General features: G+C 37.5%; 1 protein-coding gene across 2 annotated transcripts in view; it reads left to right on the top strand.

Moving 5' to 3' along the window:
* LINGO2 (leucine rich repeat and Ig domain containing 2) overlaps positions 1 to 27,321 on the top strand; it is a 1,254,362-nt gene that overhangs the window by 1,204,102 nt on the left and 22,939 nt on the right. Inside the window, exon 4 of one of the 2 annotated variants that reach the window (XM_011958016.1) lies at positions 13,540 to 13,666. The exons of the other annotated variant lie outside the window; for it this stretch is intronic. The gene's annotated coding sequence lies outside the window, so the exon portion shown is untranslated. The remainder of the gene's footprint in view (positions 1 to 13,539; positions 13,667 to 27,321) is intronic. 2 annotated transcript variants of the gene reach the window in all.

Raw genomic sequence — 27,321 nt, 5'->3', positions numbered from 1 at the left:
CATAAAAATACTTAGTAATTCATTAGAAAAAATATCTTGTTATAGGCAGGAGTCTGAGGCCCAGCAAGGAGTGGGGGTCTGCCCAAGGTCACACAGCTTTTAGGAGCAGAGCCAGGTTTAAAGTTCATCTGGACTCAGATTTCTCACTTATGACGGAAAAAAGTCACATCTCAAAGTGCTTAATAACCTGGGAATTTTACTGCAAAACGAACGACATTATATTTCAACTGGAGTTTTGCTGAATTCTACAGAGAACAGCTTGACCCTCGATTAATGAGCACGTGAACATGTTAAGTCTTTCACACCTGCCAGGTAGGTGCAAATGTAGGTAATTAGCCCTGACCTTGAGTGGCCTATGCATTTCACCCAGTTACAGATGTTGCAGAAAGTAGTACTGGGCTTTGATTAAATTCAGTATAAAGCCAGCAAGAGTCATTATATGTCAGAAGTAAGTGATGGTATTGCAAGGAATCTTGCTGAATGTATATGAATATTAAATTTCTCTTTTGGAGTTTAAAAATTCAATTAGACATATGCTTACATAAGAATTTTTGAAACCTGTGTCAGCTAAAGCTGAAAATAGTAGGTATATCATGTGTGTATGTGAAAATAATTTTTTTAAAAGCATTTATCGGGCTCTTTATGTGTTTTAATTTTTATTGATACATACTAATTCTACATATTTATGGAGACGTGATATTTTGCTACAAGCATACAATGTGTAATGATCAAATCGGGGTAATTGGGATATCCATTACCTCAAACGTTTGTCACTTCTATGTGTTTGGAATGTTGCAAATCTTCTAGCCATTTTGAAATACAGAGTATGTTACTCTTAGCTATAATCGCCCTATTGTGCTATTGAACACTAGAATTTGTTCGTTCTGTCTAAGTGTATTACTCATTAACCAACCCCCCTCTTTTTAATCTCCTCTTCCCACTACCTTCCCCGTCACTAGTTAATACCATTCTATTTATCTCCATGAGATAATATTTTTTACCTCTCATATGTGAGTCAGAATATGAGAGATTTGTCTTTCTGTGCCTGGCTTATCTCACTTCGTATAATATCCTCCAGTTCCATCTATGTTGCTGCAAATGACAGGGTTCTATTTTTATGGCTGAATAGTATTTCAGTATGTATATGTACCACATTTCTTATCCATTTTTCCATTGATGGACATTTAGGTTGAGTCCCTATTTTGGGTATTATATGAATAGTGCTGTAATAAACATAGGGCAGATATCTCTAAAATATTCTGCTTTTCTTTATTTTTGATATATATGCAGCAGTGAGATTTTTGGATCATATGATAGTTCTATGTTAGATTTTGAAGAACATTTATACTGTTTTCCATGGTAGCTACATTAATTTGCATTCCCACCAACAATATACAAGTGCTCCCCTTTTCCTACATCCTTTCCAGGATCTGTTCTTTTCTGTCTTTTTGACAATAGCCATTTTAACTGGAATGAAATGATATCTCACTATGGTTATGATTTGTATTTCCCAGATGAGTAATGATGGTGAGCATTTTTTTCATTTACTGCAACCTTACTGAATTATCAGTTCTGACAGATTTTTGTTGAAGTCTAGGTTTTTCTAAATGTAAGATCATATCATTTGCAGAAAAATACAGTTGACTTCTTTCCAATTTGGATGCCTTTTATCTTTCTTTTGTATAATTGCTGTTGGTAAAACTTTTAGTTCTGTGTTGAATATAAGTGGTGAAATTGGGCATCCTTGTCTTTTTCCAAATCTTAAAGGAACGGCTTTCAATTTTGCCCCATTCAGTATGATGTTAGCTGTGTGTTTGTCATACATGGTCTTTATTGTGTAGAGGTATATTACTTCTAAATTTATACTCAATTTGTTGAAAGTTTTTACCATGCAGTGATGTTAAATTTAGTCAAATGCTTTTTTGGCATGTATTGAAATGATCAAATGATCATATGGCTTTTGTCCTTGATTCTACTAATGTGATTAACCATCCTTACATCTCTGGAATAAATCCCACCTGATGATAGTAACTGATCTTTTTAATGTGTTGTTCAATTTGGTTTGCATTAGCAAAGCAAATTTTGATTTACAAAATTAATACTTTGTTTAGGATGTTTCTGTGTTCATTAGGGATATTGGCATACAGTGCTTTTTGTTGTTAGTCTTTGTCTGGTTTTGGTATTGGGGTAAAGCTGGCCTCACAGAATGAGTTTGGAAGTATTTCTTCTTAAATTTTTGTAATAGTTTGAGTAGAATTAGTTTTAGGTCTTCTTTAAATATTTGGTAGAATTCAGCAGTGATGCCATCAGGGCCTGGGCTTTTTTTTGATGGGAGGCTTTTTATTACCACTTCTATCTCACTCATTATTGGTCTGTTCAAATTTACTGTTTCTTTATGGCTCAATCTTGGTAGGTTGCATGTGTTTAAGAATTTATAAATTTATTCGAGGTTTTTCAATTTATTGGTGTATTGCTAGCATAATAGTCTCTAATGATTCTTTGTATTTCTGTGGTATCAGTTAAAATGTCTCCATTTTGTCTTTAATTTCATTACCAGGAGGTGCAAGAATCCTGGTTCTTACTGTTACTTGGAGAAAGTATTCTGCCAAGTGACTAATTTAGCCAAAAAGAATTCATTGAAGGAAAACTCTCTGCTCTCTGTTTATTAAGAGAAACAGTACACTCTGAAAAGATAAGACAAAGCAAGCTGCTTAAGTCATTGGGCCAGCAGCACCCTGAGAGTTCTGCTTTGGGATTTTATGATGTCAGCCCTGCCTTAAGTCCCCTACTTCTCTCCCCACCACCCCCCCGCCTAGTCCCTGCCTCAGGCTTGTAGGACCATCAGTTACTATTACTCGGTGCACATGCATGGGCCAGTGTTGAATATGAATGGTTCCTGCGTTATCTCTCAGGAATTTCTTCATTGCCCTTTTTGCCTCACCTTAGGCATGCATCTAACTACGTTCTGACAGGTAAAATGCAGAGTGAATGATGACTGGGCTTCTTAATGGGTGTTCCTTTCTGCCTAGGTACTTTTCCTTTTAATATCCAGAATGCTGGTTCCGGTGGTCCCTAGGGTGTGAGATTTCCCAGACCTCCCTTTTCTCAGGGACTCCCTTTCCTGCTCATGTCTAGCTATCTGCCCACTCCAACAATTTTATTTATTTGATTCTTTTCTCCTTTCTCTTAGTCTAGTCAAATGTTTGTCAGATTTTTTCTTAAAAATCAAATTTTCCTTTTTTATAATTTTATTTCTGCTTTGATCTTTATTATCTCATTGTACTAATTTCGGGTTTGGTTTGTTCTCGCTTTTCTAGTTCTTTGAGGTCCATTGTTAGGATGTTTATTTGAAGTCTTTTTACTTTTTCGATGTGGTCATTTATTGCTATAAACTTCCTTTTAGTACTACTTTTGCTGTATCCCATAGGTTTTAGTATGTTGTGCTTCCATTTTAATTTGTCTCAAGAAATTTTTAAATTTCCTTCTTAATTTCTTTATTGACTCATTGGTCATTCAGGAGTATGTTGATTAATTTCTGTAGTTTTTGTACAGTTTCCAAAGTTCCTCTTATTAATTTTTAGTTTTATTCCACTGTGGTCAGAGAAGACACGTAATAAGATTTCGATGTTTGTGAATTTGTTGAGACTTGTTTTGAAGCCTAACATGTGGTCTATACTGCAAAATGTTCCAGGTGCTCACAAAAAGAATGCATATTCAGTAGCAGTTGGATAAAATGTTCTGTGTTGGTTTGATTCAATTGCTTATATGTTTGCAGCCATTTACTAGGTACTTAGGGGTATGTGTTAAAATAGAAGATTACCTTTCTTTAAGCAATCTATAAAGTAGTGAAGACTAGCACACATAAATACTTAGGCACTAATACATTACCAATTATTAACCTATTTTTAATGCCTGCCTCTTTAAACAAAGAGGAAAATATATCCATTTAAAATTTGTTTTCTACAGGAAAGATTTCATAAAGTTGTGACTAGATAATGGACTTTTGTGTACATGTGACAGTGTCTCACTCGGTTGCCCAGGCTGGAAGGCTGGAGTGCAGTGGTATGATTATGAATCACTGTAGCCTCAACTTCCTGGGCTGAAGCGATCCTTCCACCTCAGCCTCCCAGTATGTTGGAATTACAGGCATGAGACACCATGCCCAGCCTGGGCTTTTATTGATAGATAGGATTTCAACAGGTAGAAGAGTTCGTTTAGATATTGTTGTTCATGAGAAACCAACAATAACACTGAAATTATCCACATCCAAGTTGAAAATACTACCTCAACAAAGAAAGAAAAAGCTATTTCTTAACTTTGGATACCTGTGAAATGGCAAAGAAAAACGGGGAAAAATTAGATTTCATATATGACATAAAAGAACTCTAAATTCAACTGCAATTTGAATGCTAGCCTTACCAAACTCCAGAAAATTAGATAAATGTTAGCATCATCTGTGAAATTAGCATATTAGTCAATGTTTTGCATTAACCATGATCAAGTGATTAATGATTTTTATCCAGACAATGATTGATTTCTACAGTTGATTTCCCATCTAATGACTATATATTCTAGTTAATATAAGGAAAAAATAGCTCCCATAGTTCTCACAAGTTGCCTTTTCAGTGGTATTGGGCTTGGTCTGCACACCAATTTCATGTGTCTATATATAGAAAGTCTGTCAGTTTCCTTTTGTATCTCCTATTAGTTTGGTAAGATCCATTTTATAAGTGATGCTTCACACAAGGCACCATTTATTTAATGTTCCCTCACCAAACTTTCATTTATTACAAAAATAGAAGGAAAAAATAGAAAACTAACCAGAAATCCACCACCTTAACATAACTTCACTTTCCCTCATTGCTTCCTAATGTTTGTCCATATGCATGCATAATGTGCTTATAGTATTGATAAATTTTTTTTTACTTCATAATATTATTTTTGTACTGATCACGCTATTCTCCCATAGCATTCTAGTCTCACCTTCATTATAACATTTACTGCATTATATAACTATTTTAATTCTTTCGGCTTCTTTTCCTTACCTAGGAGAATATTTCCATATAGAGATAGTTTTCTTTGCCTCTGCTGTAACAACTTGCATAAAATACGGCACATAGTCTCAACAAACAATTGTTGAATAATTTGATGTAAGTGCATACATTACATTGAACCAATACGTCATGATTTATGTAGCCATTGTATCTATGGCTATGTTTTAAATGGTTTTCAATTATTTTGCACCTATCCATTGCCCTACTTGGGATTAGCATCCAAATATTAGAAAATATAAGGATTTAAGCATGCATATATAAAGTCAAAGTGTTGTCAGTGATAGGTTAGGGCAAAGGACTGCAGGGGTATTTTCAGTGAAAATTCATCAACCTGATGGTGAGTTATTTGGGGGCCACAGCCTGCAGTGTTGTCATTAACACCTGACAGAAGCAGAAAAGTTGGAGAAATATGTCCGAATACCCAGAGGAGTAATTTCCCATAGTCAGGGTATGGGTTTAGGTAGAGATAGAAGTGAAAATGGGTATATGATGATGGTGACAACTAGAATCTTGTGGAAACTGAGAGACAGGTGAAAGCAAATGGGATCAAAGGCATATTTTTTAAAAATGGAAGACAACTCAGCTGAATAGTGACAGGCATTGAAACAAATAATATTTTAATATGACTGCCTATTTCTCACAAAATAATGCAAACACCTACCAGGACTTCCTCTGACATAAAGAACATAATGCATATTTCTCACTTTTTGTCTTCTGAAATGTTCTACTATCCACAGGAGTTCTATGAAACGGGAGAGACAGCTAGTGGCAATGGCTGCCAAATGTAAAGTTATACAGTCCCTATGTTTGCATGATCAATATTTTAGTTGTGTTGCCATGTGTTTGAAGTTGCCCTTGACATTGTCAGCTCCTCTTTCTGTCTAGATCCTTTTTGGGGGCAACCACCTCCAATGTTCTAAAAATAAGGATGCCTTGACACCTGGTATCTGCCAGGTCTTGAGAGAGCTATGCTAATTATGGCTGCCACTAAAGAGCTCTAGTGAAGCTCTGAACTGTCTTTGTTTAGATTTATCATCTGAACAGAGATCATGAGGGCTTATGGAATAACCCTGAAGGGTCACCTATCCACTTGCTTGCACTGATGTAAAAAGACCAAAGCCAAAAGCAAATCATCTGAGAGAGAAAAATTACTCTAAGCTCTTCAGAGAAGGCTGTAGAAACCCTCAATAACTCACCCCAGTACGGAAAAGATCGTTTTTAGTTGTCGTTGTTGTTGTTGCTGTTCATTTTGTTCAGCCAGATTCCTTATGCAGTGGTGTGAGTACCTGAATCTAAGTGCTTTGAGAAAGAAAAACAGCTTACAGTAATCATTAAGGTTTGTATAATTTTTCCATGATTTTCAATGCTGGCATTTTTAGAGTACCATTCCCTTTTTTGTTCGCCTTTCTGTGTAGTATAAGGTTTGTCTCTGCTGGCCCTGTCCTGCCCAGCTGTATTTAGTAAGACTTAGGCTGAGAGAGGCTGCCTACCCTGTGGAAAATGACTGTTTACACCAGAGATCCTTAACTCCCTGGTTTCTTCAGGAGAGCAAGTTCAGCTCTTGGCTTTTAGGCACCCTGGAGAAAATAGATGCCAGATACCAAATTAGTGCGGGGTACCTGTTTTCATGACACCTTTAATGACTTTTTACAGGGAGCAAAGCCCTTGATGCCTGCTTGGCAGAGATGATGTAGTATATCAGAGTGGTTAACCACACAGACTGTGTCAGGCACACCTAGGTTTTCATTCTGACTCTTCCACTTACATTGGTCAATCTACTCAACTACTGAATGCGATAACCTCCTCTACTGTGAAATAAGGATATTATTTTTTCTCCCCACAGGAGTGTTAAAAAGACTCATTTTGATATTATAATAAAGCATTTAGCATGGTTCCTATAACACAGTTAAGTGGTAGCTTATTATGAGTTTTTCTTTTTTTAATGCCTTTGTTCCAAATTTTTAAAATTGACTACTTCATATGTTATATTCCTTTGGGTGGAAGCTTCGATGGGTAACGTTCTCTATTGAAGTTTAAAAAACAGGGATTGAGACCATTGAAGTGATGCTTTTTGCAGAGAGACTGAAGCCCAGAAACATTTCTAAAGTATATCCAGTGGGCTGAGGAACATAAACCATTGTGTCTATCCTCTATCTGTTTAAGTAAGAGTTCTGTATAATCATCAATCATGAACAGATATTTTAATCAATCAGAAACTAGTAGTAGCAAAACTACATTAGATTTGTATACCTGCCTTCGAGGGATGCTCATTCTATTATGTTGAATCTTGTTGAAATGCTGTTTTTGTAGGTAAAAAATGGTAGAATATTGGCAATTTCATAAGATTCAGCCTAACACTTGGACAATGTATATGTAAAAAGATCAGTAAAAATGAAGGAAGCAGTCCTATTTGCTGAAGGTGAATGATTTTAATACTAACAATTCATTCAAAGGAATGATTGCTTAGTACACATTAGAGCAATAGGGAATGATCCATGCAGACTTGTGGCTTGATTGAGGTTCCTAGAGCTGGAACCACTTCTCATTCCTCCTCTCTTCTCTTTTCCTTCTTTTGAGCTTTCCAACTATTGTTAAGAACATAGAACAACAGTTTTAGGGGAAGAGCAATTTTCTGTGTTCTTTTGTTCTGCACATAGGTCTTTGGTTCCAGCTGTGCATAATCGTAATGCAGTTGCTATATATATGGTGATGATGCTGGCTTTCTGGATTGACGTAATGTCTGCCTGAGCATTTCATCCCATAGTGCCTGCCAGAACTTTACACTCATGATATAGTTCCTTCTATAGTTCTTCCCATATTTTCTGTATTCCTGTGCATGCCTACACACACACACACACACACACACACAGAGAGAGAGAGAGCGAGCATTCACTCTGTTTTTCATTAAATAAGTACTTCTTGATCACAAACTATATGCTTTGGATATGAGGCAATGGGTAGGATAAAATCCCCATCTGAATGTATCTTACATTTTGTTGGGAAACTAGGCAATCAAAAATAAATTAGCATACAGTAAAATTCCAGGTAGTGACAGAGGCTTTGAATAATAATAAATTGGAGGATGGTGAGCAGATCCTTAATGAGAATGCTGAACTTAGTGAAAGAACAAGCCATGCAAAGACCCGGGTTAGAGCTTTCCAGGGAGAAAGAAGAGGGATTGCGAATCTCCCAGGGTGGAAAAGATCTGGACAAGTTTCAAAACTATCAACAAAGCTGGGTGAACTGACTGCTCTGGTTGCTCTACAGAAAATAGAAGGCTCAGGTTCATGAGCAGTAGTAGAGAAGACTGAGAGGCTACTGCAGTCATTCAAGCAAGAGATAATTATGGCGTGAACTAGGGTGGTAGCAGTGGAAGTAATAGTTTCATTTTTTTTTTCTTTTTTAAGATGCAGTCAAGTTGCTGATTAATTGGATGAGGGTGGTATGAGAAAGGGAGGAATCCAGGATAGCTGCTGACCTGCTCTGAGCAACTGGATGAACAGTGGTACCAGTTATAGAGATAGGAAGAGTAGAGAAGGAACAGTTTGTGGGGAGGTCAGATGAACAATGATGCCAGTTATGAAAATAGGGAGAACAGGCTTGTGGGAAGGTCAATTTGGTTTGGGATTTGTGTGTGTGTGTGTGTGTATATATATGTATATATATGTGTGTGTATATGTGTATATAATGTGTGTATATATAATGTGTATATATATACACATATATTCAAAGAGTCTAAATGAATCTGGGTACTTGATTCATTTAAGTGGAAATTTAGGGCTCCACATGAGTTTATTGGATCCTTCCAAGGTCACAATCTGAGAAACACAATAGCATTCACTTACAAGGCCAAGGAGTTACCTACATATACGACCCCACTTCTCCCATGGTTGAAAATAGTTGACCATAAGTGAGATGGAGTGAATGTTTTACTTTGGCATACAAAGCTAACGACTTCAAACAAAATATCTTGTTTATTTAATCTAACAGTGATCTAGAGTTATTATCTTAGCTGTTTGGAGTACAGTACTTACAAAGCTAGAATTGAAAGTCTATACTTAAAGCAACTAGCTTTTAAAGTCAGCCAGGCACAGTGACACATACCTGTAGTCTCAGCTACTCAAAAAGCTAAACCTGGAGGATCACTTGAGCCCAGGAGTTTGAGCCCGGCCTGGGTAACATAGTGAGAACCTGTCGCAGGAAAGGAGGGAAGGAAGGAAAGAAAGGAGAGAGGAAAGGAGGGAAATATCCTGACTAGAGGCATATTTAGCCACATTGCAAATGTTGACCAGGAAGACTCAAAACTAATAGCTACTTATTAAGAATATCTGCTATGGGAGAAATTTTATTAATTTTAGAAGACATCTACTTTCATCCTCATAAGTACCTCTTTAAGGTTGGTTTTTTAGCTTCATTTATTGAGTAGTTGACTGAGATGTAGAAAGGTTAACAATTGCTGAAACTCACACACAAAAAAAGTCGACCATAAGTGACATGGAGTGAAAAAGTAGGAATTACTATTCCCCACCTTATCTCCATAGGAAATAGCCCAAGGAATAGATCTTGCTGACTCTGAGTTGAGGAACTGATATGCAGGAAGTCAGCCCTCTTTATGCTCTTCTTCTTTATGCTATTCTTGGATAGTAGGAGAACATCCCCAAAAAGATACCATGTACTTTCTCCTTTCTGCATAACCCACCCTTCTGTAGGTCATTTGGCCAGTCTTAAACATCATGTCACAAATGACCTTTACCACATCGATTTTGGAATGTATAACCTCTACATCTTAAGGGAAACTAGTTTTATAGGCTTTGTGGAGAAAGTGCTCAAGGAGGGATGAGAACTTTCCCTGATACTCCAGCCATGATCTCATGATCTGTTTGCACCTGCCTTCCCTCAAAGTCAGACCTGCAGTCCCTTTCTTTCCTATGCATTCTCGTGCAAGAGCAGAGAGAGGCTGTTAGTTTTTCTGGCCTAACCTAGGTCCTTAGGAAATATTGTTGAAGGAATAAATAGTACTAGGAAGCCCTATTCCTAAACACCCTAGTCCTAAATGGTGCCCAAACTCTGCATATATAACCTGAGTACTAAATTCACTCCTGTAATGGCTGGACAGCTTACCTCACTTCCCGCTTCCACAGGTCACAGGTGCTAATTTCAAAAGTACTCAGTCCCTTTGCCCCTGTTAATTCTTAGTTTTGTTTTTCCTTTTCTTTTTTGTTTTTGTTTAAAGATGTCCTGAAGATTAGCTGGTGTGTGTGACTGGTTGGGGGGGATGGGGGGGATGTGGTCACTGGAAAATGTCACATGGGGTAATGGACCATCATCTTCTGTCTCTTTTCTGTCTTCTCTGGCTGTTTTTTTTTTTTTTTTTCTCCTATTCCCCCTCCAGAAGCCAGCTCCACCCCAAGGTTTGTAAGTAAGAAATCTGCCTAAATCAGTTTCCTCAGAGTCTACTCATCTACCACCCAGAAGAAATACTTTCCCCAACAAGGCAGTTTCCTTTCTAAAAGAAATTTCTGAGAATAACATTGTCTCTCCTTTGTTATAAATGTGATTGTGAGAGTTTTCCAGTGAGAAGTGTCTTGGGTTGGAGAGGAAATTGAAAATCCTCAGTTCCAGTCCATCAGAATGACAAAATAACAAGTTCAGTTTGATTTTACCATCAACCTCTCACCATTGCAATTTTCACCTCACTGGAGTCTGTCTGCACTTGATATCTCATTCACCTTTCTTCTGCTCTGTTTGCTGGGATATGCAGGATGGCTTGGGAAGTGTTGGGAAATTTCAAGGGTATTTTGCTTATTTTGGCTACCTTTTTCTCTCAGCCAATAGAATCATAGTAATAATCATCATACCTTTTTCTCTCAGCCAATAGAATCATAGTAATAATCATCATCATAGAATAAACACTAATTGAAAACCATAAACATTTACCACCTACTATATGCCTTATCTTGTACTAAACTTTTTCTTGTGTGTTTTGCTAATTAATGTCAAAAAATCTCCCCTAAAAATTATCCTCAAATTACACAGATGAGAAAACAAAGATTCAGGAACTCGGTACTAATTTACTCAAAGATGCACAGTTCAACTGTTCAAGGTAGCATTCAAGCCAAGGGCTCCTGAGTCCAAATGCAATGTCTATCTGAATATGAAAACAAGAGGGGCCGGGCGCGGTGGCTCAAGCCTGTAATCCTAGCACTTTGGGAGGCCGAGACGGGCGGATCGCGAGGTCAGGACATCGAGACCATCCTGGCTAACGCGGTGAAACCCCGTCTCTACTAAAAAATACAAAAAACTAGCCGGGCGAGGTGGCGGCGCCTGTAGTCCCAGCTACCTGGGAGGCTGAGGCAGGAGAATGGCGTAAACCTGGGAGGCGGAGCTTGCAGTGAGCTGAGATCCGGCCACAGCACTCCAGCTTGGGTGACAGAGCGAGACTCCGTCTCAAAAAAAGAAAACAAGAGGAGAAAATTGGGGATATCCTAACCTTTTGTGTTAGATATATACTGTAAATTTTATGTTTGATCCCTTGTTGTGGAGCTGCTTAATTTGAAATACTATTTTGATTGACTAAAATTATTACTTTCACATCAAAGAAGTGAACCAAAAAGAAGTGGAAGAAAAAATAAATACATGTTGCATATACATGATGCACATGGTTGATGTGTTATGACACTCATCTTGAAGAGTGAGGAACTATTGGTAGACACACCTTCTTTCCTAATTCAGAAAAGAAGAATGTCATAACAAATCTGTTGTCTCATTTCCGTGTATTTATATCACACCTAAACTGTTAAACTAAAAGAATTCAGAGTCCAAAGAGAAACATGTGTCTAATTACTTTTTTCAAAACAGAAGTGCTTGCTTCAGTTCAACCTCTTCCCCTAAAACTCTATTGTTTACAGCATTTACTTTATAATTAAATACCGTATTTCATTTTCCTGCCTAAAATATACTGTGATAATTACAATTTTGTGACCTTGAGCAAGTCATTTAATCTCAGAATTTTCCGCATTTGTAAAATGGCAATAATACTAATGCCATCACATAGGGTGTTATAAAGATTTTTTTAGAAATAGATGAATATAAACTCATTATCACATATTAGATCTCAGTAAAAGCTAATCTCCTTACCCTACTCTGCTTGTGGAATGTAAAATTCTAAAGATCAAGAGCCAGCTATGACCTCTACTCCAGAGCTAGGAACACAGAAAGTGAATTAAATATTACGCTGATCTATAGTAGAATTCCATCTCCTTAGCCCATAAAAAAGCAATGCTCTTTATATATTCCTCTCAGACCACAGTCCAGAGCCCAGAGCTCAGGCTTATAAATTACAGCAGGTGTGTTCTCCTTCTAACTCAGAGCTTTGAAGGATGTTTTGATGTAGATATTTGTACTTAACAAGACAGTGTTCAGACGACCCAATTCCATTTGCTGATACCATTTCCCCACTAGATTTCAACCAGTTGAGCTACGGTTCACTGTTCACTGCTCACCTATTAAAACCTGGTTGATTCTACATATGAGATACATTGGCAAGGTCCACATGCAGTCTTCCATTGCTAAGAAGATGAAGCCAGTGGTTGCTGTAAGGCTCATAAAGCTGTTACCCTCATAGATCAATTTCAGAGCAATTGTGCTTTTAAATGATTACAGTTCAGGCAACCAAGAATAATTTCAAAACTACTCAAGCTAGCATTACTCAATATTATGAAAGTGACAACAAATCTCTGGTAATATTAAAATCTTGTTTTTCTTTTCGTTCTTCCCAGTCTGCTGCCCCACACAGTATAGTTGCCTTTCTCAACTCATGAAAACTCCACAGCCCTTGTTTTCTTTCTTCTTCTTGTCCTCTACTCTGCCCCTTTTCTTTCACTCTTCCACCGCACAGCCCTGGAACTGTGCACAGACCACACCCATCTTGGAGGACAAGAAAAGGAAGACTCTGATGTAGACCTTGCCAGAAGTTTCTAGTAGGAAAGCAGAGAAACTCTGGGATAACTCCAAACTTAATAATGAATATCTTGGCATGTGGCAGTCAAACTTAAGTATGTGAAACAAACCATAGTGGATATTGCAAAAGGAATGATGAAATCTGGTCAGGGAAAGTACCAAATTGGAAGTTTGAAGTTTTATTCTCATTGTGGCACCAGTTAGATGTATGAATTTTGAACAGTGATTTTTTACCTCTCTCATTTTTTACTTTTATTAATATGGAAATCAAGCCTTTTTATAGTGAGATAGAATGACTGATGTAAGGGCACACAGTTAGTGGACATGCAACACGGCTCTAGGAAAGCATCATGTCTTTATATGCTTTTGCATCTCTGGTACCTACTAACAGGGGCCCTGGCTCATGGTAGGAATTCAATGACTTTTGGATGGATGATGACTTGTATCTGGGTTTTCTGAATCCAGGGTCAATGCCCTGTGTCCTACTTTGTGTCTCACTTCCTCACTGTGCCTCTTTTCCGTTAAGGTCCCACCTACTTCAAATGATTGATGAGAACTTCTAGTGTGTATATTTATGATACGGAACACCAGTCTACACCAGTCTTACTGTGTTGATGGCAGTAACATCTCTACTATTAACTAATGCTTTCTGTGTGAACATATAAATTCATAGAGCTTCTAAGATGCATGCATTTCCCATAACTAGATGGCAAAATTTGTACCCATTGCTCTGAAATTATTTCTTCATTTTCTCTGAGGCATAAAATGTTGTGTGTATACAATTATTAATCATTAGGATTTATGAAAATATTTTAAGGGCTACTTGAATATATGTAATAGAAAATTATTTTTCCATATTTTGTGTTTTTATGTGTTCAGTTCATTGTGGGGAAGGGCAAGGTGACCGGGGAGTATAAGTAGGAAAGACAGAGTAAGTATTGTGTGCTGCATCTACAATGGATTGATGACATGTATATAGCACTTTGCAATTTGTAAATATATGTAAAACAGTTTACATACATTTTTCTTATTAATTCCTCTCAACCATCCTGTAGGGTTGATGTTATTACTAACCACAGTTTACTAATAGGAAGCTGATGGTAAGTAGGCATCATTGAAGTGACTTGTCCAAGATCACAAAGCTACGGCTAAGATTCATATCCAGGTTCTCTGCTCTCAGCACAAATCTTGAACCAGCATAGGAGAGTAGTTCAGAGAACCTCTTTAATCAGTTTACTCAGTACTAACATCACAGTTTTGCTACTTATTAGCTGTGTGAGCTAAATAAAGCAAGTTACTTAACCTTTATATGCCTCAGCTTCCCATTCACAACATGGGATCAGGATGTAACCTACCACATATGGTTATTAAGGGAATTGAGTTAATGCATGTGAAGTTCTGAGAACCTGATATGTAGGAAACACTTAATAAATATTAGTTGCTTTGTATTTATCTGTATGCACATGCATGTGTATGTGTTTATATGTATGTCTGTGTTTACACTGAACTGTTTCTCCCAATTTTATAAATCTCTCACACATTGACTTCTGAAGTATATTTCATTTCCTTTATACAAAAGAGCCCATTCCTTAGTGTCTGGCTAATTACAGATTAGGTGTGATGTATTTATGACATGAGGTGATTGAGAGCATGCATCTGACCATCCATTTGGGAAAAGGATCCCAATGTGTAGAATAGGAACACAGACAAACCTCTGACCTCTAATGTAATCTTCACTAAAATGCTTCTCAGATAAAATCCCTACACTTCAGGAGCTGATTGCCACAGTTAACCCTACAGCCCACTAAATATAAGGCTGGCTGAAATTCAAAATTTCATGCAGGAAGGAAAAGTCAATTTTCACAGAGACTCTAGATTAATCATAAGACAAGAGCTTGTCTGCCCCATATATGAAGTATGGAATCAGAGGGTGTAGCTTTTGAATTCTTTTCTGGTCAATTTATTGATTAAACCTCAAACTATCTAACCTGGTGCATGTTGCTTGGGTGAACAAAATGAAAAGACTCTCCAAATAGGGAGTAAAAACTTCAAACTACTATTGTATTTGCACTATAGCTTCTAAAAACCAAGGGACCAAACGGTCTCAGAAGGCTTTAGGGTCACATGTGCTAAACTCTATCTTTTGACTTGGAGGTGCCATGTTGGACTTTCTGGCCCTTCACTAATCTAGATGGACGTGAAGATCCGCTCTCTGAATAAGAGGGGAGCAACAGCAGTCCTTAGGTCCTCCTGTGTAGGTTACAACGGTTCCTGAACTACTTGGTACAGGTAGTTTTTTTTTTCCATCCTCATCATTTATCCTTTCATATCATCTCCATTCAAACAAAACCATACTTCAAAATAACCCTCATTCTGCCACTGGGAAACAGTGTGAGGTTTGCAAAAATAACAGGAACTTTAGTGTCAAAGAAAACTAAATCTATTTGAGCCCATGTTTTGCTTTTTATTATCTGTGATAAGGGGAAAGTTACCTAACTGCTTTCTGCCTAACTGCAAATGGAGATATTATCTTACAAGGTTGTTAAGAGGACTAGGTGAGATAAAACATGGGAAAGTGTTTGGCACATAATGGATATTTAAATGTTGATTCAGAGAGAGAGAGAAACAGGAGTATTAACTGGCTTTTGGAAACAGTGGAACTTCTGGAAAAATACAGATGGGTGTCTGACTTGTTAATAAAATTTTGATTTAACTGAGATCAATGAAAAGTCCCATGTGTTGAGTACAAATACATACTCATCAGCAATCCCAAGGAAAATCCCCCAGGATTATTTTCTTTCATTAAAGAGCAATATCAATATTGATCAACTCTCCTAACTGACCTGTGGTTTGCTTTCATACATTAAATTTCTGTTCTGCACATAGGGCACAAATCATCAAATTGCCTTTAGTTCATAATTCATTATGTCACATTAGAAACTAAATGTAAACACAAAGTCGTCACCAAGGAAAAATTACCACTTAAGAAGCACTTCTCCTATAGTCTTATCCCCTCAAGCTGCCTGAGCTTTACAGATGACCTGTGGAAGGGCTAAGGGAATATCCTCACCAATCCCAGATAGGCCAACCTCTCACATACGAAATCTAAACCATCTGCATGATGAGGTCAAGGAGCAGTCCCCTCACTGAGGACCAGAAATGAACAGCATACCAACAAATGAGAATAGGCTTGATGACACAAGAAGGACTGGAAAAATGCCAGGGCAAACATCTGCTTAATAAAGATAGTTAAAGACATGCTAATCATCTTGTTAGCGGCGGTTAAAACATTGAAGATATTCCCTTTAAAGGCAATAGCAATATATTCTGCCTCCTGAACTTGGAAGCACTAAATAAATAAATGTATAATACTGGATGGTCAGAAGCTTGGACAGTTTGCCTCCAATTGCTGTGCCTTACCATGTTTTTCTGGAAAGTTCTCCTTGCAGGTCCTCAGATTCAACCTGCAAAATGCATTATTAATTAAAGATTTTCTTACCAGTTTATTGCCAGAGAATTGAATGAATAAATGGCATAGAAAGGCACTTAGCATCCTAAAAGTTTGAGGGCCCTATAGCTAAAGCTCTGTCTTTCTCAATCTTTGTTTCAGACTGGCTTCATTACTATACATTATTTTGTTTCTCCTGATCCTTCCCTTGCACCTTTGCTTCTCAGTATCAAGGCAAAATTCTTGCCTCAAAGTGAGGTACTAACTAAAGCACTCTGAACAGATGGTGTTGGAAATAGTTACTATGCACCTCAAGTCTTGTCCCCTTCATATGTCAGTACAAGATGGGCCTGGAATCCAGCCTCCATAATAGGTGAGAGATGGTACTACCCACATGAGATACGATTCTTCCTCCTCCTCAGTTTTCTGAACAGAAAATGACACTGGTTTTTCTCGGTTATCATTTACATTAAGGGTTTAGTTTGCTTAATTCTGAGCAAGAACTATTTCCTTTGAAAGGTTTTTCCTTTAATATGCAATAATAGTGGTTTTCCATTTCTAGTAACAATACATCTTTCCCTTTATCATTGGCATTGTTATCAAAGGATCACAGTGGAATGCCCTTCCAAATTATAGTGACATTGCAGGGGTGAGCTATAGGGGAAGTAAATATAGGCTTCTGCTTGATGTGAAGATTACATACTTTTCCATATCTCTAGTTTCCTTTTTCATTCAGGTAGATTACTAGCAGGAGGAGAATATTAAACAGTATAAAATATAATTTGCAAGATAATATAAACACTAAGATTATTAAAATATGTATATATATATTTATGCACACGATTATTTAATTCCAGAGGCTACTCAGTTTGGTTCCTTTAAGTCATATGTGAAAAACAAGGAAGAACTGACTGCCCCTGGATCACCAAGTGAAGCAGTTACCAGGAGTATACCAACCCTAGGCCTTTCCATTTAACTGAATTTTCTTCCCATACATGTTAAGCTCATAGAAAAACAAAATAAAAGATAGAGATTAGTAACTGAGAGACCAGTAAGATAGAAGTAAGGATGGCAAATCCTGGTACAAGAGCTGCCACTACCCCTGCATTGCTGATTGATCTGATCCTCCTTCCTTCTGAGCCCACACAGTCAGCCTTAGATGTCATCTCAACCCAGTGGCTTCAGGTGGCCATTCCCATGTATTACTGTTCACAGCTCACAGTGTAAAGCATACTTTCTATTTCTGGTTTAGCAATTAAGTATATATGGTTTAGAATGGGATTGACCAATGTTCAAATTCCATGTCTAACACTGAATAACAGTATGACCTTAAATAAGTGACTTCTCTGAGCCTTGAACTCTTTTAGAAAACAGAGATAACTCTATTTTTCTCCCAGTATTGTTAGTGTATGTAAAGTGCTTAGCACAAGGCTTGGCACATAGTAAGTTCTCAAAGGTATCAATCCAATGGTCCAAAAGAATCAGTAGCTTTTCTGTAGTTTCCATTTTTCAACATTGCAACATTAGCTGTAGTAAAATGTGCGTGGGGAGAGTTTTACAGAGGTATCTGATGATGCCTTAGGCCTTGGTGCTACATTCTATATTAAAGGTAAGTATAAATTGGTCTAGGAGAGACCTGTCTTAGTCTTTTCAGGTTGCTATAACAATACCATAGACTAGGTGGCTCGTAAACCACAGAAATTTCTCACAGTCTTGGATAGTAGGAAGGCCTTCATGAAGACACCAATATATGTGGTGCCTGCTAAAGGCCCACTTCCTGTGTCCTCAGATGATGGAAAGGGGTGAGGGAGCTTTCCTGGGTCCCTTTTATAAGGGTACTAAACCCATTCATTAGGACTTCACCCTCATGACCTAAACACTTCTCAAAGGCTCCATCTCCAAATGCCATCATATTGGGGGTTAGGATTCAACATATAAATTTTGCAGTAATGCAAACATTCTCTCTATAGCAAGACCCCATTTAGACATAAATATAGTTATTATAATCTGTTTGATCCATTTTCAGCCACATGCTCAGTGTCCCTCCAAACATCTGTTGCATTGAATTGCAGTTCGGCTAAAGATGGTTCATTTAGAATCAAAGAAGGCTGAAAAGTTTTTAGAATTCAGGATAGGATCAGTGCCAAAGCTGATTCTGGAGCTGAAGTGTTCTTACATTTCATCCCAGGAGCAAAGGCTGCAAAGCACAAAGAAGCTACACGGTATAAGCAGGTCTGAGAGGCTCTTTGATTGGATATCCTTTCCAGTGACACCATTCAGCAAGAGGGAGCTAAGAGCAGTCGAGCCACACCCTCAACTAAACCAAAAATTGTTTTCATTGAAGCCTACTGGGGCTTGTTTGCAGAGCCAGAATCTGGGACAAACGGCTTGCCACACTCTTAATGCCTAGCCTCAGCACTTATTTAATATGAGATCTATTTCTTTCCTATTAAAAATCAAAACAGTTGCAGTCACTCTTTGACATGATTTGTTTTCTGTTTTTTTGTTTTTTCTGGGAAGCATTGTGCCAATGTGAGGTTGTCACACAGCACTGGATAGTGACATATTCAGGCTCCCATGTGATGGGGGGAGAAAAGTTTAGAGATCACTTTAAATATTTCACTAACACAGTAGTAAAATATTTAAAGTGTGTATAGTAATAGTGCTGCTGTTTAGTATGCTCACACTCCTTTTTTATTTCCAATAAAACTTGTCTTCTCAGGATGTGCAGTCAAGAGCTCTTCCTAGAATATTACTTGTAATAGATGCTTCTGCTTCTGAATAGATTATTTTTATTTATACTAGTAGTCAGGGAGTCGTGGTAACCTGGGGAAGTGCAAAAAGTAATTTTCTTTTGAGGCAATAAAGGTAAGACCCCTCCCACCACACACACACACACACACTCTCTTTAGTGCCCTTCAAGCTCTCTATCACCTGAAGTAATTAGTCATCCAAAAAGATGTGAATATTCCCAGCAGTTGAAGCCTTCCTGCTTGTCTGGGAGGTTTAATTCTCAGATACTTAGCATTAGGAGTAACCCTGAAATGCCTCCTCTTGTCTTTATCTCTGTGGTCTGTGATCGTGAGTGTCTTTTCTCTTTCCTGGTCTTCCACACTTTGAAAAAGAAAAAAACGTAGATAAAGTCTAAATTTTAGCATGTTGCCTAGAGTCTATTTCCATAACATTGCATAATTATAGAGAGATAGCATCTTATGAATTTTCAGTTGTTTGCTTCCACTTCTCTTTTTTTTTTCCATTTACCTAAAAAAAAGTCCATTGGAACAGAAATCTTTGTTGCTGCCTTAGTGGAATCTTCTCACAGGCTTTCTCATAGAGATTTATGTACTTAGAAACAAACTTAGATATAAAAAAAAATATACAGAAAGTTCTGCAAAATGTCATGGGAGTGGTCCAGTTCATTGTGTATTCTTATCACACAAATTATTCTTTTCCAGCAAGGCTGACTTCCGGCCTAGCATCTACTCAACTGGAAACTCTATGAAGGATGTAACATTTATTTTGTACTTTTTTTATAGCTTGATGAATCATCTTCCTAAAACTTAATTTCTTAAAAAAATGAAAGTGAGATTTCTGAATAGTCGCTGTTTAGAAATATTAGGCCATATGATGCAGTGGACAAAAGTAGAGATGGTGGAACCAGACTTATTACTAGACTGTGACATTGGGCACATGTCTTAAGGACTCTGAAAATCAATTGCCTATCTGAAACAAGGACAATAGCAGTACCTCCTTCCTAGAGTTGTTGTGAGGAGTAAATGATGTGATATACAGAAAAAAAAAAAAAACCTAGCATTATGTTTGGCATATAAAATTACAGCTATTTTTAAATTATTAAGCAGTTTGCTTAATCCAGGCAATTTGGTCTCAAAAACTATAATATGGAAAGAAAAGCAAAGCTCTGAACATGCCTAAGTAGAAAGGAATGTTTGATTTAGTAGTAATATAACAATTCTGTTTTTGAGAAAAAAAGAAATAACTCTGCTTCAAAACTGGAGAAGAATTTAATGTCTTGTGAGAACAAGTCTAATTTCCTTCCCAAATGACTGACTTTCAGGCAGAGATGTCGAGGACAGCATCCTATGTGTGGAGGCCGAGCAGCTATCCGGGTAACACTCAAACCCAGACACCAGCTTTACCTGCTCTAACGAGGGCAGTGACACAGGCTGTGGATGAGGAAAGGAAAGCGCCTCCCATGTGTTGTTTTATTTCATTGCTTAACCCATCACTTCACTTACTTCCATCTTATGTTGGGGCAGATTTACATGTGGCAATCTTACAGCCTGTGGGAAGCTAATTAATAATTCAGATAAAGTGAATGCTTTTGTTTTCACAAGGGCATTGTAGATCAATCAAAAACATCCAGTTCTGTTGGAATAATACACTCTTTTACAGAATTAGAGAGACTATAAAATCCACATCATTTGTAAAACCAGAATTGGATTAAAGGCAAGCAATTAATCTCCTCTGCTTTTTCTTTTCAGGGGCATAAGATATAAGTATTGTACAATGTTGAAATTATTTAAAAATTGTATCCCATTCCCTGTATAAGAGACCATCCCAATTAAATCTTAAATGTCATTGCAGTGTCATAAATGTGCAACCAATCTAGCAAAGCCAGGTTTTAATTACCTTTTACATTAACTCTGAACTTGAGAAACAGTTCCGGATCTTGTCCCATTTGACCCAGCGAAAAAGTAAGACAGTTATTAATGTTCCCATTTGAGAGGGAAGGAAACTCAGGACAAAAAGTTAAGGGTCTTACCCAGAGATACCCAGCAGGTGGCAGGGCCAGATGAAATGCAATTCTCCTAACTCGTAGTCCCAATGATATCCCGTATGTGCAGACTTTCCAGGTGTTACAAACCATAATAATGCCTTCTGTCAATGTTATGTCCCATATTTGGAAAACTCTCCAGTTATCTCTTGGCCCAGAGGACAAAGCAATTCAGGCAATATCAAACCACCAGAAGTCTTTCTTATGACAGGTAGATTTCTGCCTATGTGTCTGCGTGGTAACTAAGAAATAGTTAGCTACTCCTTATGATAACTCCATGAAGATTCTGGAAATCTACCACAAAAGTTCTGATTTGGGAAATTCTATTCTGGGTTCTGATTAAGCAAGCTTTGGGTAAAAACCACAGATCTGCACTTTATACTTACATACATTTAATATATAATATATATATTATATAGTTATATATTTACAATGTATATTCAATATTTAAATATTTTTGTTACATATGGCTCAAAATTCAAAAGACACAAAATTAGATATCATTGTTCTGTTCCACCTCTGTCTCCCATCTACCCAACTGCTTCCCCTTTTTGCGAATTGTATCTGTTTTATACTCAACATTCCTGCCTGAAAGCCTTTGGGGAAGGAAAATACACTTCTTCTCAGAAGACGTTAAATTCTTCCACAATTTTGAAGCAGAGTGATTTATTCTCTTGGCAACAGAACTGAGTTACTACTAAGTCAAGTAAATAATATCATCTTTGTATTCTTTGAAAACTATTTTATTCACATATAGGCAAAGACATGTTTAAGTATTTCTTCATATTTTACATAAATGTCGATCTTCACTGTAAACTGCCTCTACAGATGATTCCACAGTCAGTCTTCAAATGATCACTCAACTCCTCCAGAAAGAACATTCACTCTTTTAGAACACAGGAGTTCATCAGATATACCTGCATGCTTATTGAAACATAGATTTGGGGGCCCCATACTTTGAGAACCCTAGTCTAAGGCAACATTTATCGAGTTCTACACTAATGGCTTAAGTTAATTGCTGTTCTAAAATATATTAGTGGCCATAAAAGCAGAATCATGTGGTACTTAGTAAGTGGCAGACACAGCTCTAAGCACTTTACATATGTTAACTTGTTTAAGCCTGCAACAATTTCATGAAGTAGATATTATTACGATCCCATTTGACAAAGGTAAGATTGAGGCAAACAGATTAAGTAACTGCCCCATATTAATTCTTTCAGGTGGTAAGTGCTATGACCCGCCTGATTCCACACCCATGGACTTAACCATCTGTCTATGCCACCTTCCTGCCCTCAAAATGAGGCCTAATAGACACTGGCTTCCATATAATCAGCACCAAGTTTGATTGAGAACTGCCTTTCTTTACTATGCAACTACCAAATGTGAAAATATAACACAAAAGACAAATAGGTACTTTTTAAAATAGAAATCTTTTTAAGACAATAAAATTTGTATCAGATTTCACCTATAATGAATTTAGGAAATTTTTGATGCACTTGTAGCCTTTCAGAACTGCCAGAAACAGTTTTATGAAATGAGACATAACAGTGTTTAACAGTAACCCAATAACAAGGTTTAACAGTACAATGTATGTATTACATTTGGTTACATAAAATTTACGTACAAAATTATATACATTATATAAGAGTGTCTTAATATATATGGAGCTGTTTAATTCAAAGCAGTAGGGTCCAGGTACTGTGTGTGCTGGATCCAACTTATATCAGCTTTGCAAGAGTCAACTGTTAATTTTTCACAAATTTTATAAATGTGCTGATACCATATTGTCAGGTAGAAATTGATCATGGTAGAAAATACTTACATCATGGAAATCAGCAAAAGATAGAAAACAGGGCTTCCTCAGCCCTTGCTCACCCATTTACCCCACCCTTTGGAAAGCCAGTTGTTAAGTATTTACCACTATTCCAAGCAGGCCTTGAATCCTAAACCAAATTCTACATAGTAAGGACTTTTAAAAAAGAAAGATACTTTAAATAGTGCATTACTAAGACTGGCACATTAAATAGCATGTTAATCGCAGTATTGAGTTCTTAACTTCAATCACTAAATTCTTGCCAGTAACCAAAAAATGTGAATTAGACACACCGAATTTATCTCTCATCCCTTTGCTATTAAGGATCTAAATATTTATTTCTGCACAGTCCTTAAAGCTAAACACATCATGAGGAAAAAAATGCCTCTAAGTCCTCACTGTGATATTCCTAGGATGCAAATCAGAAGTCTAGGTTTTTAATAACTCCTCTGGCAACAGAATGAACAATGTGGAGTATGTCTGGGGCAGGTTTGATAAGTTAGCATTGTGCTTCTAACCTGCCTGTCTTTGACCCTTATAATAAGCATTTCCTAAAACCAAGTAGCATTTTGGAATTTTCTAGAATTTAAATAGGCTTGGAATTCCTCAAACAGGTTGAAATTATTCTTATACTTGCCCTGTCGACCCTTTCTTTCTCTAAGGTGATAAGAAACTTGAACTTTTTCTTTTCTCATCTTAGTGATGGCTGAAATAGTAAATTAAATGACTTTAAGGTATTTTAATTACCTACTCCGTTTGTTAAGCCCAACTGTTTATGGTCAAAACATCCATTCAGTAATCAGAAGGAATACTGGCTGCTTTTGTCCTGGTAACACTTGAAGTTATGATAAGCCCTGAATAAAAGCATGCAATACCGGGCGGTAATGAACACAGTCATGGTGACTAGCATTGCATGGACTGTGTTGCAGGTTCTTGGAGGGAATCCACATTATCCAAGTAGTACCTGCAGGACTTTGGTGACTCAATAGGAAGGTGACTGTGCCCTGTGTTTTTCAGACATTCCTACCTCCTTCAAAACTACACCAACACCATAGCACTCAAAAGCCCCCTAAAAAACCTTTCTCTAAAGATCTGTTATGACCCCTAATAAGACAGTGCAGAAAAATAAATGGTCTTCAATTACAGGTCTTTTCTGCAATCCCAGGAAGTGTGGAGAGGATCCATCATGGAGGATTGCAGCTTGAGGTAGCATCTCTCCTGAACCCCTAACATGCCAGCATGTGATCCTCATCCTCTCAGGGCCATAAAGTACAAAGCCACCTCTCTCATCACAGTTCCCAACTGCGTGTTCACACAGCAATTGTGATGGGTATGAAAGTCATTTTTTATCAATAACAGCTTGAGTGTGGAAGTTTGAGAAATGAAGCCTATTAACAAGCAGAATGAACCACTGACTCTCCATATAACACCATCATTTTACTTACTCCTGAGTTCATTTGTACTCTTTAGTAGAAGTGAAAAGGGTGGAGTTAATCAACATATTTTGTCTATCCCACAGACTCATAATCTAGGAATGTGCCTTATATATAAATGTCATTGGTCACACACAGAGCTGCCACTTTATCTGGCTTTTGATAAAACACTAATACAATAAAAACCCAAAAGATTGATGAATGAAGCAGCATGTCCTTTGATTATTTTTAAAGCAACATTTTTTTCTTGCAATGGCAATACTAGGATCTTCAAGTTGTCTTCAAGGGCGCCCGGGTACTTTTTCCACAGGAAAGATACTCAGAAGCTACATCTGAAAACCCAAAGGCTGGGCTAAGCTAGCAGTGACCATCCCCATCTCATCCCGTGACTCTCTTCCCTAGGAAACATACTGACCACGCTGGCTTCTCTTCCTTTCCTGTTGAAACATATCCTTCCTTAAATGTTTTAGAGCTTCAGTTTCACAGCTATTGCCGTTAAGTCGGAAAGAGAATTTGACCCAATCCTTCCTATGAGGTGTGAATTCCTTAGAACAGAGTTTCTGTTCTACATTATTCGATTGGAAGAGTGGTCCATTCATCAGCTGAATGAGAATCACCTAATTAATATTGTTCGTTAAAAATGAAGACTCATGGGTACCTCCCTGGACCTGATGAATCAGAACAAATATTCTTCCCTGTTGTACTTTTCCAGAATGACTTCTTAGTTCACTAAAACTGGAGAATTCACTGCTTTAAGCCAACAATGGCATTTATTTAAGGTGTCTTAGTCAGAATTCCCCAGAGAAACGGAACCAGTAAGATGTGGATGCACGCAAACGTACACAGATTTATTATGGTCATTGGAATCATGCAATTATGAAGGCCGAGAAGTCCTACCATCTGCTCTCTGCAAGCCAGGAAAGCCAGTGAAATAATACAGATGGAGCCCAGAGGCCTGAGAACAAGGAGCTCCCATATCAGAGAATAGGAGAAGATGGATGTCTCGACTCAAGAAGAAAGGGAGAGAAAATTTGCTTTTTTTCAGCCTTATTGTTCTCTCTCAGCCCTCACAGATTGAACAGTGTTCACCCACATTAGTAACAACAGATCTTTACTTGGCCTACTGATTCAAATGCTAATCTCTTCTAGAAACACCATCACAGACACACCCAGAAACAAAGTTTTGGTAACCATCTTGGCATCTCTTAGTTATATTCAAATTGACATATAAAATTAAACATCAGTGTCCTTTGTGGCAGTGGTGAGGAAATCAGGGAGTAGTCCCTGTGGAAACATTGGAGTGCATTCCAGGTGGAATTTTTCCACCTTTTTCCAGGTGGAAAAAGAACTCCTGCGGTAAGCCTCAATTCCAGCCTGCCTGGAATACTCAGAAATTTCTACTTGCATGGACACAAAAGTTAAGCCCTTTTTTCTGTAAATTGGTCTAACATTAAATAGAACTGGGATTGACGTGGTGGAGAGTCAAGTCCAGATCACAAGGTGTCCATCACTGTCAAGGTCAGCACTAGTCCAGACCCTGCACTGTGGATCTGTGACTTGTTCATGACTGAGGTTGTGGGAGGATTTTTCGGAGGGCTTTTAGGACAGAGAAAGGAAGATTTAGGATAAGGGGAAACTCGCCCTTGTTAAACAAACTTGCGAAAAGTCTAGCTTTCTTATATCCCAGGTTTCCAAAATGTTGCTATTCTCCTCAGACAATTTTATCTAATTAACATCTATTTTTCACTCCTTTATACAGTAATCAGCTTTCAATTACCGGAACCCAGCTGCTGATGCTGAAAAGTACTGAAAAATCAGAGTCATACAATAAATCCTTAGATGCCCTCATCATTTCCTAAACCGAGAAAGAGAAGTTTGATTCCTCAACTTTCCCCCTCTTTCTTTTACCTATGTACCTTTCATTCCTTTCTCTTTTTTTAATTCCTTTTTGTAAGTCCTTTTGTGACTTTGGTTCTGTTCCAGCACCCATTATTGAAGGCCTTAGGGAGAGGATCAAAGAAAAAAATAACAACAAACATGAGCACTAACAGAAGTTTCAATCTTATAAGGATAGTAAAGGCTTTACATATTTACATATATCAACATTTTCCATTTTGTTTTAAGGAATGAAACTAATATTGAAGAGCACTTTATCTAAATGTAATATTCATGTGTCTGTTTGCTACAGAGAAATTTATCCTCCAGAGGAAAAATTTTGTCAGCACTTTACACATCCCATGTTTCTTTTCTAAGAGATGCCATTGAAATCTGTCCCCAAAGGCCTTATAAGCAAACCTGACTTATGCTTAATTAAAGAGCTAATTATTTTGATAATAACGATTACTTCTAAAGAGATTAAACTTCAGGCCGGGTGCCATGGCTCACGTATGTAATCCCAGCACTTTGGGAGGCCGAGGTGGGCAGATCACTTGAGGTCAGGAATTTGAGACCAGCCTGGTCAACATGGTGAAACCCCGTCTCTACTAAAAAAAAAAAAAATTAGCCAGGCATGGTGATGCACAGCTGTAATCTCAGCTACTTGGGTGGCTGAGGCAGGAGAATTGCTTGAACCTGCCAGGCAGAGGTTGCAGCGAGCCGAGATCATGGCCGCTGCACTCCAGCCTGGGAGACGGAGCAGAACTCAATCTAAAAAAAAAAAAAAAAAAGGTTAAATTTCAAATTATTTTTCATGTGCAGATGTACAGTATGTTCATTTTATAATATGTTGGCCACCCTAAGACTTTGGGCAACAGAGTGAGACTCCGTCTCAAAAAAAAACTCAATCTAAAAAAAAAAAAAAAAAAAGGTTAAATTTCAAA

The sequence above is a fragment of the Colobus angolensis genome, unplaced genomic scaffold, assembly GCF_000951035.1.
Source record: "Colobus angolensis palliatus isolate OR3802 unplaced genomic scaffold, Cang.pa_1.0 Scaffold455, whole genome shotgun sequence".
NCBI classification, from domain to species: Eukaryota; Metazoa; Chordata; class Mammalia; order Primates; family Cercopithecidae; genus Colobus; species Colobus angolensis.
Note: the sequence above shows the minus strand (reverse complement) of the source record. Positions and strands in the feature narration are given on the sequence as shown.